The sequence below is a fragment of the Euprymna scolopes genome, chromosome 28 (assembly GCF_053919585.1).
Source record: "Euprymna scolopes isolate OS-2025 chromosome 28, ASM5391958v1, whole genome shotgun sequence".
In the NCBI taxonomy this organism is placed as follows: domain Eukaryota; kingdom Metazoa; phylum Mollusca; class Cephalopoda; order Sepiida; family Sepiolidae; genus Euprymna; species Euprymna scolopes.
Window position 1 is genome coordinate 62,313,838 of NC_136509.1, and position 22,069 is coordinate 62,335,906.

Consider the following 22,069-nt stretch of genomic DNA (forward strand, 5'->3'; position numbering starts at 1 on the left):
GAGAAAAACATAACATTTTACTGAGGGGAAGAAGAGAAAAACATAACATTTTACTGAGGGGCAGAAGAGAGAGACATTACATTTTACTGAGGGGAAGAAGAGAAAAACATAAAATTTTACTGAGGGGAAGAAGAGAAAAACATAACATTTTACTTAGGGGAAGAAGAGAAAAACATAAAATTTTACTGAGGGGAAGAAGAGAAAAACATAAAATTTTACTGAGGGGAAGAAGAGAAAAACATAACATTTTACTGAGGGGCAGAAGAGAGAGACATATCATTTTACTGAGGGGAAGACAAGAGAGACATAACAATTTACTGAGGGGCAGAAGAGAGAGACATAACATTTTACTGAGGGGAAGAAGAGAGAAACATCACATGTTACTGAGGGGAAGAAGAGAAAAACATTACACTTTACTGAGGGGCAGAAGAGAGAGACATAACATTTTACTGAGGGGAAGAAAAGAGAGACATAACATTTTACTAAGTGGAAGACGAGAGAGACATAACATTTTACTGAGGGGAAGAAGAGAGAGACATAACATTTTACTGAGGGGAAGAAAAGAGAGACATAACATTTTACTAAGGGGAAGACGAGAAAGAAATAAAATTTTACTGAGGGGAAGAAGAGAAAAACATAAAATTTTACTGAGGGGCAGAAGAGAGAGACATAACATTTTACTGAGGGGAAGACAAGAGAGACACACCATTTTACTGAGGGGAAGAAGAGAGAGACATAACATTTTACTGAGGGGCAGAAGAGAGAGACGAAACATTTAACTGAGGGGAAGACAAGAGAGACATAACATTTTACTGAGGGGAAGAAGAGAGAGAAACACAATTTTACTGAGGGGCAGAAGAGAGAGACATAACATTTTATTGAGGGGAAGAAGAGAAAAACATAACATTTTACTGACGGGAAGGCGAGAGAGACATAACATTTTACTGAGGGGAAGAAGAGAAAAACATAACATTTTACTGAGGGGAAGACAAGAGAGACCAAACATTTTACTGGGGGGAAGAAGAGAAAAACATAACATTTTACTGAGGGGAAGACGAGAGACATAACATTTTACTGAGGGGAAGAAGAGAAAAGCATAACATTTTACTGAGGGGAAGACGAGAGAGACATAACATTTTACTGAGGGGAAGAAGAGAAAAACATAACATTTTACTGAGGGGCAGAAGAGAAAAACATAACATTTTACTGAGGGGAAGAAAAGAAAAACATAACATCTTACTGAGGGGAAGACGAGAGAGACATGACATTTTACTGAGGGGAAGACGAGAGAGACATAACATTTTACTGAGGGGAAGAAGAGAAAAACAGAACATTTTACTGAGGAAATAACGAGAGAGACATAACATTGTACTGAGGGGAAGAAGAGAAAAACAAAACATTTTACTGAGGGGCAGAAGAGAGAGACATAACATTTTACTGAGGGGAAGACAAGAGAGACATAACATTTTACTGAGGGGAAGAAGAGAGAGACATAACATTTTACTGAGGGGCAGAAGAGAGAGACATAACATTTTACTGAGGGGAAGAAGAGAAAAATATAACATTTTACTGAGGGGAAGAAGAGAAAAACATAACATTTTACTGAGAGTAAGAAGAGAAACACGTAACATTTTACTGAGGGGAAGAAGAGAAAAACATCACCTGTTACTGAGGGGAAGAAGAGAAAAACATAACATTTTACTGAGGGTAAGAAGAGAAAAACATAACATTTTACTGAGGGGAAGAAGAGAAAAACATCACCTGTTACTGAGGGGAAGAAGAGAAAAACATAACATTTTACTGAGGGTAAGAAGAGAAAAACATAACATTTTACTGAGGGGAAGAAGAGAAAAACATCACCTGTTACTGAGGGGAAGAAGAGAAAAACATAACATTTTACTGAGGGGAAGAAGAGAGAGACATAACTTTTTGCTGAGGGGAAGTAGAGAAAAACATAATATTTTACTGAGGGGAAGAAGAGAGAGACATAATATTTTACTGAGGGGAAGAAGAGAAAAACATAACATTTTACTGAGGGGAAGAAGAGAAAAACATAACATTTTACTGAGGGGAAGAAGAGAAAAACATAACATTGTACTGAGGGGAAGAAGAGAAAAACATCACCTGTTACTGAGGGGAAGAAGAGAAAAACATAACATTTTACTGAGGGTAAGAAGAGAAAAACATAACATTTTACTGAGGGGAAGAAGAGAAAAACATCACCTGTTACTGAGGGGAAGAAGAGAAAAACATAACATTTTACTGAGGGGAAGAAGAGAGAGACATAACTTTTTGCTGAGGGGAAGTAGAGAAAAACATAACATTTTACTGAGGGGAAGAAGAGAGAGACATAATATTTTACTGAGGGGAAGAAGAGAAAAACATAACATTTTACTGAGGGGAAGAAGAGAGAGATACAACATTTTACTGAGGGGAAGAAGAAAAAAGACACAACATTTTACTGAGCAGAAGAAGAGAGAGACATAATATTTTACTGAGGGGAAGAAGAAAAAAATATAAAATTTTACTGAGGGGCAGCAGAGAGAGACATAAAATTTTACTGAGGGGAAGACGAGAAAAATATAATATTTTACAGAGATTAAGAAGAGAAAAACATAACATATTTCTGAGGGGAGGAAGAGAGAGACATAACATTTTACTGAGGGGAAGAAGACAAAAACATCACTTTTCACTGAGGGGAAGAAGAGAGAGACATAACATTTTACTGAGGGGAAGAAGAGAAAAACACAACATTTTACTGAGGGGAAGAAGAGAAAAACATAACATTTTACTGAGGGAAAGAAGAGTAAGACAGACCATTTTACTTAGGGGAAGAAGAGACAAACATAACATTTTACTGAGGGGCAGAAGAGAGAGACATAACATTGTACTGAGGGGAAGAAGAGAAAAACATAACATTTTACTGAGGGGAAGACAAGAGAGACATAACATTTTACTGAGGGGAAGAAGAGAGAGACATAACATTTTACTGAGGGGAAGAAGAGAGAGACATAACATTTTACTGAGGGGAAGAAGAGAGAGACATAACATTTTACTGAGGGGAAGAAGAGAGAGACATAACATTTTACTGAGGGGAAGAAAAGAGAGACATAACATTTTACTGAGGGGAAGAAGAGAGAGACACAATATTTTACTGAGAGGAAGAAGAGAAACACATAACATTTTACTGAGGGGCAGAAGAGAGAGACATATTTTACTGAGGGTAAGACACGAGAGACATAACATTTTACTGAAGGGAAGAAGAGAGAGACGTAACATTTTACTGAGGGGCAGAAGAGAGAGACATAACATTTTACTTAGGGGAAGAAGAGAAAAACATAACATTTTACTGAGGGGCAGAAGAGAGAGACATAACATTTTTCTGAGGGGAAGAAAAGAGAGACATAAAATTTTACTGAGGGCAAGAAGAGAGAGAAATAACATTTTACTGAGGGGAAGACAAGAGAGACATAACATTTTACTAAGGGGAAGACAAGAGAGACATGACATTTTACTGAGGGGAAGAAGAGAGAGACATAACATTTTACTGAGGGGATGAAGAGAAAAACATAAGATTTTACTGAGAGGCAGAAGAGAGAGACATAACATTTTACTGAGGGGAAAAAGAGAAAAACAGAACATTTTACTGAGGGGAAGAAGAGAAAAACATAACATTTTACTGAGGGGCAGAAGAGAAAAACATACCATTTTACTTAGGGGAAGAAAAGAAAAACATAACATTTTACTGAGGGGAAGAAGAGAAAAACATAACATTTTACTGAGGGGAAGAAGAGAAAAACATAACATTTTACTGAGGGGAAGAAGAGAAAAACATAACATTTTACTGAGGGGAAGAAGAGAAAAACATAACATTTTACTGAGGGGAAGAAGAGAAAAATATAACATTTTACTGAGGGGAAGAAGAGAAAAACATAACATTTTACTGAGGGAAAGAAGAGAAAAACATAACATTTTACTGAGGGGAAGAAGAGAAAAACATAACATTTTACTGAGGGGCAGAAGAGTGAGACATAAAATTCTACTGAGGGGAAGACAAGAGAGACATAACATTTTACTGAGAGGCAGAAGAGAGAGACATAACATTGTACTGAGGGGAAGACAAGAGAGACATAACATTTTACTGAGGGGCAGATGAGAGAGACATAACATTTTACTGAGGGGAAGAAGAGAGAGACATAACATGTTACTGAGGGGAAGAAGAGAAAAACAACATTTTACTGAGGGGCAGAAGAGAGAGACATAACATTTTACTGAGGGGAAGAAAAGAGAGACATAACATTTTACTAAGGGGAAGACGAGAGAGATATAACATTTTACTGAGGGGAAGAAGAGAGAGACATAACATCTTACTGAGGGGAACAAGAGAGAGAAATAACATTTTACTGAGGGGAAGAAGAGAGAGACATAAAATTTAATTTTACTGAGGGGCAGAGGAGAGAGACATAAAATTTTACTGAGGGGAACAAGAGAAAAACAGAACATTTTACTGAGGGGAAGACGAGAGAGACATAACATTTTAATTAGGGGAAGAGGAGAAAAACATAACATTTTACTGAGGGGCAGAAGAGAGAGACATAACATTTTACTGAAGGGAAGACAAGAGAGACATAACATTTTACTGAGGGGAAGAAGAGTGAGACATAACATTTTACTGAGGGGCAGAAGAGAGAGACATAACATTTTACTGAGGGGAAGAAGAGAAAAACATAACATTTTACTGAGGGAAAGAAGAGAGAGACAGACCATTTTACTGAGGGGAAGAAGAGACAAACATAACATTTTACTGAGGGGCAGAAGAGAAAAACATAACATTTTACTGAGGGGTAGAAGAGAAAAACATAACATTTTACTGAGGGGCAGAAGAGAAAAACATAACATTTTACTGAGGGGCAGAAGAGAAAAACATAACATTTTACTGAGGGGTAGAAGAGAAAAACATAACATTTTACTGAGGGGAAGAAGAGAGAGACATAACATTTTACTGAGGGGAAGAAGAGAGAGACATAATATTTTACTGAGAGGAAGAAGAGAAAAACATAACATTTTACTGAGGGGCAGAAGAGAGAGACATATTTTAATGAGGGGAAGACAAGAGAGACATAACATTTTACTGAAGGGCAGAAGAGAGAGACGTAACATTTTACTGAGGGGCAGAAGAGAGAGACAGACTATTTTAATAAGGGAAAGAAGAGAGAGACATAACATTTTACTGAGGGGAAGAAGAGAAAAACATAACATTTTACTAAGGGGCAGAAGAGAGAGACATAACATTCTACTGAGGGGAAGACAATAGAGACATAACATTTTACTGAGGGTCAGAAGAGAGAGACATAACATTTTACTTAGGGGAGGAAGAGAAAAACATAAAATTTTTCTGAGGGGCAGAAGAGAGAGACATAACATTTTACTGAGGGAAAGACAAGAGAGACATAACATTTTACTAAGGGAAGACGAGAGAGACATAACATTTTACTGAGGGGAAGAAGAGAGAGACATAACATTTTACTGAGGGGAAGAAGAGAAAAACAAAACATTCTACTGAGGGGCAGAAGAGAGACATAACATTTTACTGAGGGGAAGACAAGAAAGACATTACATTTTACTGAGGGGAAGACAAGAGAGACATAACATTTTACTAAGGGGAAGACGAAAGAGACATAACATTTTACTGAGGGGAACCAGAGAGAGACATAACATTTTACTGAGGGGAAGACAAGAGAGACATAACATTTTACTAAGGGGAAGACGAGAGAGACATAACATTTTACTGAGGGGAAGAAGAGAGAGACATAACATTTTACTAAGGGGCAGAAGAGAGAGACATAACATTTTACTAAGAGGAAGAAGAGAAAAACATAACATTTTACTGAGGGGAAGAAGAGAAAAACATAACATTTTACGTAGGGGAAGAAGAGAAAAACATAACCTTGTACTGAGAGGCAGAAGAGAGAGACATAACATTTTTCTGAGGGGAAGAAAAGAGAGACATAAAATTTTACTGAGGGCCAGAAGAGAGAGACATAACATTTTACTGAGGGGAAGACAAGAGAGACATAACATTTTACTAAGGGGAAGACAAGAGAGACATAACATTTTACTGAGGGGAAGAAGAGAGAGACATAACATTTTACTGAGGGTCAGAAGAGAGGGACATAACATTTTACTGAGGGGAAGAAGAGAAAAACATAACATTTTACTGAGCAGAAGAAGAGAGAGACATAATATTTTACTGAGGGAAAGAAGAGAAAAATATAAAATTTTACTGAGGGGCAGAAGAGAGAGACATAAAATTTTACTGAGGGGACGACGAGAAAAATATAATATTTTACAGAGATTAAGAAGAGAAAAACATAACATATTTCTGAGAGGAGGAAGAGAGAGACATAACATTTTACTGAGGGGAAGAAGACAAAAACATCACTTTTCACTGAGGGGAAGAAGAGAGGGACATAACATTTTACTGAGGGGAAGAAGAGAAAAACATAACATTTTACTGAGGGGAAGAAGAGAAAAACATAACATTTTACTGAGGGAAAGAAGAGTAAGACAGACCATTTTACTTAGGGGAAGAAGAGACAAACATAACATTTTACTGAGGGGCAGAAGAGAGAGACATAACATTGTACTGAGGGGAAGAAGAGAAAAACATAACATTTTACTGAGGGGAAGACAAGAGAGACATAACATTTTACTGAGGGGAAGAAGAGAGAGACATAACATTTTACTGAGGGGAAGAAGAGAGATACATAACATTTTACTGAGGGAAAGAAGAGAGAGACATAACATTTTACTGAGGGGAAGAAGAGAGAGACATAACATTTTACTGAGGGGAAGAAGAGAGAGACATAACATTTTACTGAGGGGAAGATGAGAGAGACACAATATTTTACTGAGAGGAAGAAGAGAAACACATAACATTTTACTGAGGGGCAGAAGAGAGAGACATATTTTACTGAGGGGAAGACACGAGAGACATAACATTTTACTGAAGGGCAGAAGAGAGAGACGTAACATTTTACTGAGGGGAAGACAAGAGCGACATAACATTTTACTAAGGGGAAGACAAGAGAGACATAACATTTTACTGAGGGGTAGAAGAGAGAGACATAACATTTTACTGAGGGGATGAAGAGAAAAACATAACATTTTACTGAGGGAAAGAAGAGAAAACATAACATTTTATTAAGGGGAAGACCAGAGAGACACAACATTTAACTGAGGGGAAGAAGAGAAAAACATAACATTTTACTGAGAGGCAGAAGAGAGAGACATAACATTTTACTGAGGGGAAAAAGAGAAAAACAGAACATTTTACTGAGGGGAAGAAGAGAAAAACATAACATTTTACTGAGGGGCAGAAGAGAAAAACATACCATTTTACTTAGGGGAAGAAAAGAAAAACATAACATTTTACTGAGGGGAAGAAGAGAAAAACATAACATTTTACTGAGGGGAAGAAGAGAAAAACATAACATTTTACTGAGGGGAAGAAGAGAAAAACATAACATTTTACTGAGGGGAAGAAGAGAAAAACATAACATTTTACTGAGGGGAAGAAGAGAAAAACATAACATTTTACTGAGGGAAAGAAGAGAAAAACATAACATTTTACTGAGGGGAAGAAGAGAAAAACATAACATTTTACTGAGGGGAAGAAGAGAAAAACATAACATTTTACTGAGGGGCAGAAGAGTGAGACATAACATTCTACTGAGGGGAAGACAAGAGAGACATAACATTTTACTGAGAGGCAGAAGAGAGAGACATAACATTGTACTGAGGGGAAGACAAGAGAGACATAACATTTTACTGAGGGGCAGAAGAGAGAGACATAACATTTTACTGAGGGGAAGAAGAGAGAGACATAACATGTTACTGAGGGGAAGGAGAGAAAAACAACATTTTACTGAGGGGAAGAAGAGAGAGACATAACATTTTACTGAGGGGAAGAAAAGAGAGACATAACATTTTACTAAGGGGAAGACGAGAGAGATATTACATTTTACTGAGGGGAAGAAGAGAGAGACATAACATCTTACTGAGGGGAACAAGAGAGAGAAATAACATTTTACTGAGGGGAAGAAGAGAGAGACATAAAATTTTACTGAGGGGCAGAGGAGAGAGACATAAAATTTTACTGAGGGGAACAAGAGATAAACAGAACATTTTACTGAGGGGAAGACGAGAGAGACATAACATTTTACTTAGCGGAAGAGGAGAAAAACATAAAAATTTACTGAGGGGCAGAAGAGAGAGACATAACATTTTACTGAAGGGAAGACAAGAGAGACATAACATTTTACTGAGGGGAAGAAGAGAGAGACATAACATTTTACTGAGGGGCAGAAGAGAGAGACATAACATTTTACTGAGGGGAAGACAAGAGAAAAATATAACATTTTACTGAGGGGAAGAAGAGAAAAACATAACATTTTACTGAGGGAAAGAAGAGTAAGACGGATCATTTTACTTAGGGGAAGAAGAGACAAACATAACATTTTACTGAGGGGCAGAAGAGAGAGACATAACATTGTACTGAGGGGAAGAAGAGAAAAACATAACATTTTACTGAGGGGAAGACAAGAGAGACATAACATTTTACTGAGAGGCAGAAGAGAGAGACATAACATTTTACTGAGGGAAAGACAAGAGAGACATAACATTTTACTGAGGGGCAGAAGAGAGAGACATAACATTTTACTGAGGGGAAGAAGAGAGAGACATAACATGTTACTGAGGGGAAGAAGAGAAAAACAACATTTTACTTAGGGGAAGAAGAGAGAGACATAAAATTTTACTGAGGGGCAGAGGAGAGAGACATAAAATTTTACTGAGGGGAACAAGAGAAAAACAGAACATTTTACTGAGGGGAAGACGAGAGAGACATAACATTTTACTTAGGGAAAGAGGAGAAAAACATAACATTTTACTGAGGGGCAGAAGAGAGAGACATAACATTTTACTGAAGGGAAGACAAGAGAGACATAACATTTTACTGAGGGGAAGAAGAGAGAGACATAACATTTTACTGAGGGGCAGAAGAGAGAGACATAACATTTTACTGAGGGGAAGACAAGAGAAAAATATATCATTTTACTGAGGGGAAAAGAGAGAGACATTACATTTTACTGAGGGGAAGACAAGAGAGACATAACATTTTACTGAGGGGAAGACAAGAGAGACATAACATATTACTGAGGGGAAGACAAGAGAGACATAACATTTTACTGAGGGGAAGACAAGAGAGACATAACATTTTTCTGAGGGGAAGAAGAGACAGACATAATATTTTACTGAGGGGAAGACAAGAGAGACATAACATTTTACTGAGAGGAAGAAGGGAGAGACACAACATTTTACTGAGGGGAAGAAGAGAGAGAAATACCATTTTACTGAGGGGAAGGAGAGAAAAACATAACATTTTACTGAGGGGAAGAAGAGAAAGACATAACATTTTACTGAGGGGAAGAAGAGAGAGACATAACATTTTACTGAGGGGAAGAAAAGAGAGACATAACATTTTACTAAGGGGAAGACGAGAGAGATATTACATTTTACTGAGGGGAAGAAGAGAGAGACATAACATCTTACTGAGGGGAACAAGAGAGAGAAATAACATTTTACTGAGGGGAAGAAGAGAGAGACATAAAATTTTACTGAGGGGCAGAGGAGAGAGACATAAAATTTTACTGAGGGGAACAAGAGATAAACAGAACATTTTACTGAGGGGAAGACGAGAGAGACATAACATTTTACTTAGCGGAAGAGGAGAAAAACATAAAAATTTACTGAGGGGCAGAAGAGAGAGACATAACATTTTACTGAAGGGAAGACAAGAGAGACATAACATTTTACTGAGGGGAAGAAGAGAGAGACATAACATTTTACTGAGGGGCAGAAGAGAGAGACATAACATTTTACTGAGGGGAAGACAAGAGAAAAATATAACATTTTACTGAGGGGAAGAAGAGAAAAACATAACATTTTACTGAGGGAAAGAAGAGTAAGACGGATCATTTTACTTAGGGGAAGAAGAGACAAACATAACATTTTACTGAGGGGCAGAAGAGAGAGACATAACATTGTACTGAGGGGAAGAAGAGAAAAACATAACATTTTACTGAGGGGAAGACAAGAGAGACATAACATTTTACTGAGAGGCAGAAGAGAGAGAGACATAACATTTTACTGAGGGAAAGACAAGAGAGACATAACATTTTACTGAGGGGCAGAAGAGAGAGACATAACATTTTACTGAGGGGAAGAAGAGAGAGACATAACATGTTACTGAGGGGAAGAAGAGAAAAACAACATTTTACTTAGGGGAAGAAGAGAGAGACATAAAATTTTACTGAGGGGCAGAGGAGAGAGACATAAAATTTTACTGAGGGGAACAAGAGAAAAACAGAACATTTTACTGAGGGGAAGACGAGAGAGACATAACATTTTACTTAGGGAAAGAGGAGAAAAACATAACATTTTACTGAGGGGCAGAAGAGAGAGACATAACATTTTACTGAAGGGAAGACAAGAGAGACATAACATTTTACTGAGGGGAAGAAGAGAGAGACATAACATTTTACTGAGGGGCAGAAGAGAGAGACATAACATTTTACTGAGGGGAAGACAAGAGAAAAATATAACATTTTACTGAGGGGAAAAGAGAGAGACATTACATTTTACTGAGGGGAAGACAAGAGAGACATAACATTTTACTGAGGGGAAGACAAGAGAGACATAACATATTACTGAGGGGAAGACAAGAGAGACATAACATTTTACTGAGGGGAAGACAAGAGAGACATAACATTTTTCTGAGGGGAAGAAGAGACAGACATAATATTTTACTGAGGGGAAGACAAGAGAGACATAACATTTTACTGAGAGGAAGAAGGGAGAGACACAACATTTTACTGAGGGGAAGAAGAGAGAGAAATACCATTTTACTGAGGGGAAGGAGAGAAAAACATAACATTTTACTGAGGGGAAGAAGAGAAAGACATAACATTTTACTGAGGGGAAGAAGAGAGAGACATAACATTTTACTGAGGGGAAGAAGAGAAAAACATAACATTTTACTGAGGGTCAGAAGAGAGAGACATAACATTTTACTTAGGGGAGGAAGAGAAAAACATAAAATTTTTCTGAGGGGCAGAAGAGCGAGACATAACATTTTACTGAGGGGAAGACAAGAGAGACATAACATTTTACTAAGGGGAAGACGAGAGAGACATAACATTTTACTGAGGGGAAGAAGAGAGAGACATAACATTATACTGAGGGGAAGAAGAGAAAAACAAAACATTCTACTGAGGGGCAGAAGAGAGAGACATAACATTTTACTGAGGGGAAGACAAGAGAGACATTACATTTTACTGAGGGGAAGACAAGAGAGACATAACATTTTACTAAGGGGAAGACGAAAGAGACATAACATTTTACTGAGGGGAACCAGAGAGAGACATAACATTTTACTGAGGGGAAGACAAGAGAGACATAACATTTTTCTAAGGGGAAGACGAGAGAGAGACATAACATTTTACTGAGGGGCAGAAGAGAGAGACATATTTTAATGAGGGGAAGACAAGAGAGACATAACATTTTACTGAAGGGCAGAAGAGAGAGACATAACATTTTACTGAGGGGTAGAAGAGAGAGACATAACATTTTACTGAGGGGAAGAAGAGAGAGACATAACATGTTACTGAGGGGGAGAAGAGAAAAACATAACATTTTACTGAGGGGCAGAAGAGAGAGACATAACATTTTACTGAGGGGAAGAAGAGAAAAACATAACATTTTACTGAGGGAAAGTAGAGAGACAGACCATTTTACTGAGGGGAAGAAGAGACAAACATAACATTTTACTGAGGGGCAGAAGAGAAAAAGATAACATTTTACTGAGGGGTAGAAGAGAAAAACATAACATTTTACTGAGGGGCAGAAGAGAAAAACATAACATTTTACTGAGGGGCAGAAGAGAAAAACATAACATTTTACTGAGGGGTAGAAGAGAAAAACATAACATTTTACTGAGGGGAAGAAGAGAGAGACATAACATTTTACTGAGGGGAAGAAGAGAGAGACATAATATTTTACTGAGAGGAAGAAGAGAAAAACATAACATTTTACTGAGGGGCAGAAGAGAGAGACATATTTTAATGAGGGGAAGACAAGAGAGACATAACATTTTACTGAAGGGCAGAAGAGAGAGACGTAACATTTTACTGAGGGGCAGAAGAGAGAGACAGACTATTTTAATAAGGGAAAGAAGAGAGAGACATAACATTTTACTGAGGGGAAGAAGAGAGAGACATAACTTTTTACTGAGGGGAAGAAGAGTCAGACATAACATTTTACTGAGGGGAAGAAGAGAGAGACATAACATTTTACTAAGGGCTAGAAGAGAGAGACATAACATTTTACTAAGAGGAAGAAGAGAAAAACATAACATTTTACTGAGGGGAAGAAGAGAAAAACATAACATTTTACGTAGGGGAAGAAGAGAAAAACATAACCTTGTACTGAGGGGCAGAAGAGAGAGATATAACATTTTTCTGAGGGGAAGAAAAGAGAGACATAAAATTTTACTGAGGGCCAGAAGAGAGAGACATAACATTTTACTGAGGGGAAGACAAGAGAGACATAACATTTTACTAAGGGGAAGACAAGAGAGACATTACATTTTACTGAGGGGAAGAAGAGAGAGACATAACATTTTACTGAGGGTCAGAAGAGAGGGACATAACATTTTACTGAGGGGAAGAAGAGAAACACATAACATTTTACTGAGGGGAAGACGAGAGAGACATAACATTTTACTGAGGGGAAGAAGAGAAAAACATAACATTTTACTGAGGGTAAGAAGAGAAAAACATAACATTTTACTGAGGGGAAGAAGAGAAAAACATCACCTGTTAGTGAGGGGAAGAAGAGAAAAACATAACATTTTACTGAGGGGAAGAAGAGAGAGACATAACTTTTTGCTGAGGGGAAGTAGAGAAAAACATAACATTTTACTGAGGGGAAGAAGAGAGAGACATAATATTTTACTGAGGGGAAGAAGAGAAAAACATAACATTTTACTGAGGGGAAGAAGAGAGAGATACAACATTTTACTGAGGGGAAGAAGAAAAAAGACATAACATTTTACTGAGCAGAAGAAGAGAGAGACATAATATTTTACTGAGGGGAAGAAGAGAAAAACATTACATTTTACTGAGGGGCAGAAGAGTGAGACATAACATTCTACTGAGGGGAAGACAAGAGAGACATAACATTTTACTGAGAGGCAGAAGAGAGAGACATAACATTGTACTGAGGGGAAGACAAGAGAGACATAACATTTTACTGAGGGGCAGAAGAGAGAGACATAACATTTTACTGAGGGGAAGAAGAGAGAGACATAACATGTTACTGAGGGGAAGAAGAGAAAAACAACATTTTACTGAGGGGAAGAAGAGAGAGACATAACATTTTACTGAGGGGAAGAAAAGAGAAACATAACATTTTACTAAGGGGAAGACGAGAGAGATATTACATTTTACTGAGGGGAAGAAGAGAGAGACATAACATCTTACTGAGGGGAACAAGAGAGAGAAATAACATTTTACTGAGGGGAAGAAGAGAGAGACATAAAATTTTACTGAGGGGCAGAGGAGAGAGACATAAAATTTTACTGAGGGGAACAAGAGATAAACAGAACATTTTACTGAGGGGAAGACGAGAGAGACATAACATTTTACTTAGGGGAAGAGGAGAAAAACATAACATTTTACTGAGGGGCAGAAGAGAGAGACATAACATTTTACTGAAGGGAAGACAAGAGAGACATAACATTTTACTGAGGGGAAGAAGAGAGAGACATAACATTTTACTGAGGGGCAGAAGAGAGAGACATAACATTTTACTGAGGGGAAGACAAGAGAAAAATATAACATTTTACTGAGGGGAAGAAGAGAAAAACATAACATTTTACTGAGGGAAAGAAGAGTAAGACGGATCATTTTACTTAGGGGAAGAAGAGACAAACATAACATTTTACTGAGGGGCAGAAGAGAGAGACATAACATTGTACTGAGGGGAAGAAGAGAAAAACATAACATTTTACTGAGGGGAAGACAAGAGAGACATAACATTTTACTGAGAGGCAGAAGAGAGAGACATAACATTTTACTGATGGGAAGACAAGAGAGACATAACATTTTACTGAGGGGCAGAAGAGAGAGACATAACATTTTACTGAGGGGAAGAAGAGAGAGACATAACATGTTACTGAGGGGAAGAAGAGAAAAACAACATTTTACTTAGGGGAAGAAGAGAGAGACATAAAATTTTACTGAGGGGCAGAGGAGAGAGACATAAAATTTTACTGAGGGGAACAAGAGAACAACAGAACATTTTACTGAGGGGAAGACGAGAGAGACATAACATTTTACTTAGGGGAAGAGGAGAAAAACATAACATTTTACTGAGGGGCAGAAGAGAGAGACATAACATTTTACTGAAGGGAAGACAAGAGAGACATAACATTTTACTGAGGGGAAGAAGAGAGAGACATAACATTTTACTGAGGGGCAGAAAAGAGAGACATAACATTTTACTGAGGGGAAGACAAGAGAAAAATATAACATTTTACTGAGGGGAAAAGAGAGAGACATAACATTTTACTGAGGGGAAGACAAGAGAGACATAACATTTTACTGAGGGGAAGACAAGAGAGACATAACATATTACTGAGGGGAAGACAAGAGAGACATAACATTTTAATGAGGGGAAGACAAGAGCGACATAACATTTTACTGAGAGGAAGAAGAGAGAGACATAACATTTTACTGAGGGGAAGACAAGAGAGACATAACATTTTTCTGAGGGGAAGAAGAGACAGACATAATATTTTACTGAGGGGAAGACAAGAGAGACATAACATTTTACTGAGAGGAAGAAGGGAGAGACACAACATTTTACTGAGGGGAAGAAGAGAGAGAAATACCATTTTACTGAGGGGAAGGAGAGAAAAACATAACATTTTACTGAGGGGAAGAAGAGAAAGACATAACATTTTACTGAGGGGAAGAAGAGAGAGACATAACATTTTACTGAGGGGAAGAAGAGAAAAACATAACATTTTACTGAGGGGCAGAAGAGAGAGACATAACATTCTACTGAGGGGAAGACAATAGAGAAATAACATTTTACTGAGGGTCAGAAGAGAGAGACATAACATTTTACTTAGGGGAGGAAGAGAAAAACATAAAATTTTTCTGAGGGGCAGAAGAGAGAGACATAACATTTTACTGAGGGGAAGACAAGAGAGACATAACATTTTACTAAGGGGAAGACGAGAGAGACATAACATTTTACTGAGGGGAAGAAGAGAGAGACATAACATTATACTGAGGGGAAGAAGAGAAAAACAAAACATTCTACTGAGGGGCAGAAGAGAGAGACATAACATTTTACTGAGGGGAAGAAGAGAAAAACATAACATTTTACTGAGGGAAAGAAGAGAGAGACAGACCATTTTACTGAGGGGAAGAAGAGACAAACATAACATTTTACTGAGGGGCAGAAGAGAAAAACATAACATTTTACTGAGGGGTAGAAGAGAAAAACATAACATTTTACTGAGGGGCAGAAGAGAAAAACATAACATTTTACTGAGGGGGAGAAGAGAAAAACATAACATTTTACTGAGGGGTAGAAGAGAAAAACATAACATTTTACTGAGGGGAAGAAGAGAGAGACATAATATTTTACTGAGAGGAAGAAGAGAAAAACATAACATTTTACTGAGGGGCAGAAGAGAGAGACATATTTTAATGAGGGGAAGACAAGAGAGACATAACATTTTACTGAAGGGCAGAAGAGAGAGACGTAACATTTTACTGAGGGGCAGAAGAGAGAGACAGACTATTTTAATAAGGGAAAGAAGAGAGAGACATAACATTTTACTGAGGGGAAGAAGAGAGAGACATAACATTTTACTGAGGGGAAGAAGAGTCAGACATAACATTTTACTGAGGGGAAGAAGAGAGAGACATAACATTTTACTAAGGGGCAGAAGAGAGAGACATAACATTTTACTAAGAGGAAGAAGAGAAAAACATAACATTTTACTGAGGGGAAGAAGAGAAAAACATAACATTTTACGTAGGGGAAGAAGAGAAAAACATAACCTTGTACTGAGGGGCAGAAGAGAGAGACATAACATTTTTCTGAGGGGAAGAAAAGAGAGACATAAAATTTTACTGAGGGCCAGAAGAGAGAGACATAACATTTTACTGAGGGGAAGACAAGAGAGACATAACATTTTACTAAGGGGAAGACAAGAGAGACATTACATTTTACTGAGGGGAAGAAGAGAGAGACATAACATTTTACTGAGGGTCAGAAGAGAGGGACATAACATTTTACTGAGGGGAAGAAGAGAAACACATAACATTTTACTGAGGGGAAGACGAGAGAGACATAACATTTTACTGAGGGGAAGAAGAGAAAAACATAACATTTTACTGAGGGTAAGAAGAGAAAAACATAACATTTTACTGACGGGAAGAAGAGAAAAACATCACCTGTTACTGAGGGGAAGTAGAGAAAAACATAACATTTTACTGAGGGGAAGAAGAGAGAGACATAATATTTTACTGAGGGGAAGAAGAGAAAAACATAACATTTTACTGAGGAGAAGAAGAGAGAGATACAACATTTTACTGAGGGGAAGAAGAAAAAAGACATAACATTTTACTGAGCAGAAGAAGAGAGAGACATAATATTTTACTGAGGGGAAGAAGAGAAAAATATAAAATTTTACTGAGGGGCAGAAGAGAGAGACATAAAATTTTACTGAGGGGAAGACGAGAAAAATATAATATTTTACAGAGATTAAGAAGAGAAAAACATAACATATTTCTGAGAGGAGGAAGAGAGAGACATAACATTTTACTGAGGGGAAGAAGACAAAAACATCACTTTTCACTGAGGGGAAGAAGAGAGAGACATAACATTTTACTGAGGGGAAGAAGAGAAAAACATAACATTTTACTGAGGGGAAGAAGAAAAAAAACTTACATTTTACTGAGGGAAAGAAGAGTAAGACAGACCATTTTACTTAGGGGAAGAAGAGACAAACATAACATTTTACTGAGGGGCAGAAGAGAGAGACATAACATTGTACTGAGGGGAAGAAGAGAAAAACATAACATTTTACTGAGGGGAAGACAAGAGAGACATAACATTTTACTGAGGGGAAGAAGAGAGAGACATAACATTTTACTGAGGGGAAGAAGAGAGAGACATAACATTTTACTGAGGGGAAGAAGAGAGAGACATAACATTTTACTGAGGGGAAGAAGAGAGAGACATAACATTTTACTGAGGGGAAGAAGAGAGAGACATAACATTTTACTGAGGGGAAGAAGAGAGAGACACAATATTTTACTGAGAGGAAGAAGAGAAACACATAACATTTTACTGAGGGGCAGAAGAGAGAGACATATTTTACTGAGGGGAAGACACGAGAGACATAACATTTTACTGAAGGGCAGAAGAGAGAGACGTAACATTTTACTGAGGGGAAGACAAGAGAGACATAACATTTTACTAAGGGGAAGACAAGAGAGACATAACATTTTACTGAGGGGAAGAAGAGAGAGACATAACATTTTACTGAGGGGAAGAAGAGAGAGACATAACATTTTACTGAGGGGATGAAGAGAAAAACATAACATTTTACTGAGGGAAAGAAGAGAAAACATAACATTTTACTAAGGGGAAGACCAGAGAGACACAACATTTAACTGAGGGGAAGAAGAGAAAAACATAACATTTTACTGAGAGGCAGAAGAGAGAGACATAACATTTTACTGAGGGGAAAAAGAGAAAAACAGAACATTTTACTGAGGGGAAGAAGAGAAAAACATAACATTTTACTGAGGGGCAGAAGAGAAAAACATACCATTTTACTTAGGGGAAGAAAAGAAAAACATAACATTTTACTGAGGGGAAGAAGAGAAAAACATAACATTTTACTGAGGGGAAGAAGAGAAAAACATAACATTTTACTGAGGGGATGAAGAGAAAAACATAAAATTTTACTGAGGGGAAGAAGAGAAAAACATAACATTTTACTGAGGGGAAGAAGAGAAAAACATAACATTTTACTGAGGGGAAGAAGAGAAAAACATAACATTTTACTGAGGGAAAGAAGAGAAAAACATAACATTTTACTGAGGGGAAGAAGAGAAAAACATAACATTTTACTGAGGGGAAGAAGAGAAAAACATAACATTTTACTGAGGGGCAGAAGAGTGAGACATAACATTCTACTGAGGGGAAGACAAGAGAGACATAACATTTTACTGAGGGGTAGAAGAGAAAAACATAACATTTTACTTAGGGGAAGAAGAGAGAAACATAACATTTTACTGAGGGGAAGAAGAGAGAGACATAATATTTTACTGAGAGGAAGAAGAGAAAAACATAACATTTTACAGAGGGGCAGAAGAGAGAGACATATTTTAATGAGGGGAAGACAAGAGAGACATAACATTTTACTGAAGGGCAGAAGAGAGAGACGTAACATTTTACTGAGGGGCAGAAGAGAGAGACAGACTATTTTAATAAGGGAAAGAAGAGAGAGACATAACATTTTACTGAGGGGAAGAAGAGAGAGACATAACATTTTACTGAGGGGAAGAAGAGTCAGACATAACATTTTACTGAGGGGAAGAAGAGAGAGACATAACATTTTACTAAGGGGCAGAAGAGAGAGACATAACATTTTACTAAGAGGAAGAAGAGAAAAACATAACATTTTACTGAGGGGAAGAAGAGAAAAACATAACATTTTACGTAGGGGAAGAAGAGAAAAAGATAACCTTGTACTGAGGGGCAGAAGAGAGAGACATAACATTTTTCTGAGGGGAAGAAAAGAGAGACATAAAATTTTACTGAGGGCCAGAAGAGAGAGACATAACATTTTACTGAGGGGAAGACAAGAGAGACATAACATTTTACTTAGGGGAAGACAAGAGAGACATAACATTTTACTGAGGGGAAGAAGAGAGAGACATAACATTTTACTGAGGGTCAGAAGAGAGAGACATAACATTTTACTGAGGGGAAGAAGAGAAAAACATAACATTTTACTGAGGGGAAGACGAGAGAGACATAACATTTTACTGAGGGGAAGAAGAGAAAAACATAACATTTTACTGAGGGGGCAGAAGAGAGAGACATAACATTTTACTGAGGGGAAGAAGAGAAAAACAGAACATTTTACTGAGGGAAAGAAGAGAAAAACATAACATTTTACTGAGGGGCAGAAGAGAAAAACATACCATTGTACTTAGGGGAAGAAGAGAAAAACATAACATTTTACTGAGGGGAAGAAGAGAAAAACATAACATTTTACTGAGGGGAAGAAGAGAAAAACATAACATTTTACTAAGGGGAAGAAGAGATAAACATAACATTTTTCTGAGGGGAAGAAGAGAAAAACATAACATTTTACTGAGGGGAAGAAGAGAAAAACATAACATTTTACTGAGGATAAGAAGAGAAAAACATAACATTTTACTGAGGGGCAGAAGAGAGAGACATAACATTTTACTGAGGGGAAGGCAAGAGAGACATAACATTTTACTGAGGGGCAGAAGAGAGAGACATAACATTTTACTGAGGGGAAGAAGAGGGAGACATAACATGTTACTAAGGGGAAGAAGAGAAAAACATAACAATTTACGGAGGGGCAGAAGAGAGAGACATAACATTTTACTGAGGGGAAGAAAAGAGAGACATAACATTTTACTAAGGGGAAGACAAGAGAGACATAACATTTTACTGAGGGGAAGAAGAGAGAGACATAACATCTTACTGAGGGGAAGAAGAGAGAGAAATAACATTTTACTGAGGGGAAGAAGAGAGAGACATAACATTTTACTGAGGGGAAGAACAAAAACATAACCTTTTACTGAGGGGCAGAAGAGAGAGACATAACATTTTACTGAGGGGAATACAAGAGAGACATAACATTTTACTGAGGGGAAGAAGAGAGAGACATAAAATTTTACTGAGGGGCAGAAGAGAGAGACATAACATTTAACTGAGGGGAAGACAAGAGAGACATAACATTTTACTGAGGGGAAGAAGAGAGAGATATAAAATTTTACTGAGGGGCAGAAGAGAGAGACATAAAATTTTACCGAGGGGAAGAAGAGAAAAACAGAACATTTTACTGAGGGGAAGACGAGAGAGACATAACATTTTACTTAGGGGAAGAGGAGAAAAACTTAACATTTTACTGAGGGGCAGAAGAGAGAGACATAACATTTTACTGAGGGGAAGACAAGAGAGACATAACATTTTACTGAGGGGAAGAAGAGAGAGACATAACATTTTACTGAGGGGCAGAAAAGTGAGACATAAAAGTTTACTGAGGGGAAGACAAGAGAAAAACATAACATTTTACTGAGGGAAAAAGAGAGAGACATAACATTTTACTGAGGGGAAGACAAGAGAGACATAACATTTTACTGAGGGGAAGACAAGAGAGACATAACATTTTACTGAGAGGAAGAAGAGAGAGACATAACATTTTACTGAGGGGAAGACAAGAGAGACATAACATTTTTCTGAGGGGAAGAAGAGACAGACAGACTATTTTACTGAGGGGAAGACAAGAGAGACATAACATTTTACTGAGAGGAAGAAGAGAGAGACATAACATGTTACTGAGGGAAAGAAGAGAGAGAAATACCATTTTACTGAGGGGAAGGAGAGAAAAACATAACATTTTACTGAGGGGAAGAAAAGAAAAACATAACATTTTACTGAGGGGAAGAAGAGAGAGACATAACATTTTACTGAGGGGAAGAAGAGAAAAACATAAAATTTTACCTAGGGGAAGAAGAGAAAAACATAACATTTTACTGAGGGGCAGCAGAGTGAGACATAACATTCTACTGAGGGGAAGACAAGAGAGACATAACATTTTACTGAGAGGCAGAAGAGAGAGACATAACATTTTACTGAGGGGAGGAAGAAAAAAACATAAAATTTTACTGAGGGGAAGAAGAGAGAGACATAACATTTTACTGAGGGGAAGACAAGAGAGACATAACATTTTACTAAGGGGAAGACGAGAGAGACATAACATTTTACTGAGGGGAAGAAGGGAGAGACATAACATTTTACTGAGGGGAAGAAGAGAAAAACAAAACATTCTACTGAGGGGCAGAAGAGAGAGACATAACATTTTACTGAGGGGAAGACAAGAGAGACATTACATTTTACTGAGGGGAAGACAAGAGAGACATAACATTTTATTAAGGGGAAGGCGAAAGAGACATAACATTTTACTGAGGGGAAGCAGAGAGCGACATAATATTTTACTGAGGGGAAGACAAGAGAGACATAACATTTTACTAAGGGGAAGACGAGAGAGACATAACATTTTACTGAGGGGAAGAAGAGAGAGACATAACATTTAACTGAGGGGAAGACAAGAGAGACATAACATCTTACTAAGGGGAAGAAGAGAGAGACATAACATTTTACTGAGGGGAAGAAGAGAAAAACACAACATTTTACTGAGGGGCAGAAGAGAGAGACATAACATTTTCTGAGGGGAAGAAGAGAGAGACATAACATTTTACTGAGGGGCAGAAGAGAGAGACATAACATTTTACTGAGGGGAAGACAAGAGAGACATAACATTTTACTGAGGGAAAGAAGAGAGAGACATAACATTTTACTGATGGGCAGAAGAGAGTGACATAACATTTTACTGAGGGGAAGAAGAGAAAATCAACATTTTACTGAGAGGAAGAAGAGAAAAACATAACATTTTACTGAGGGGAAGAAGAGAAAAACATAACATTTTACTGAGGGGCAGAAGAGAGAGACATAACATTTTACTGAGGGGAAGCCAAGAGAGACATAACATTTTACTGAGGGGCAGTTATGTTATGTCTCTCTCTTCTGCCGCTCAGTAAAATGTTATGTTTTTCTCTTCTTCCCCTCAGTAAAATGTTATGTCTCTCTCTTC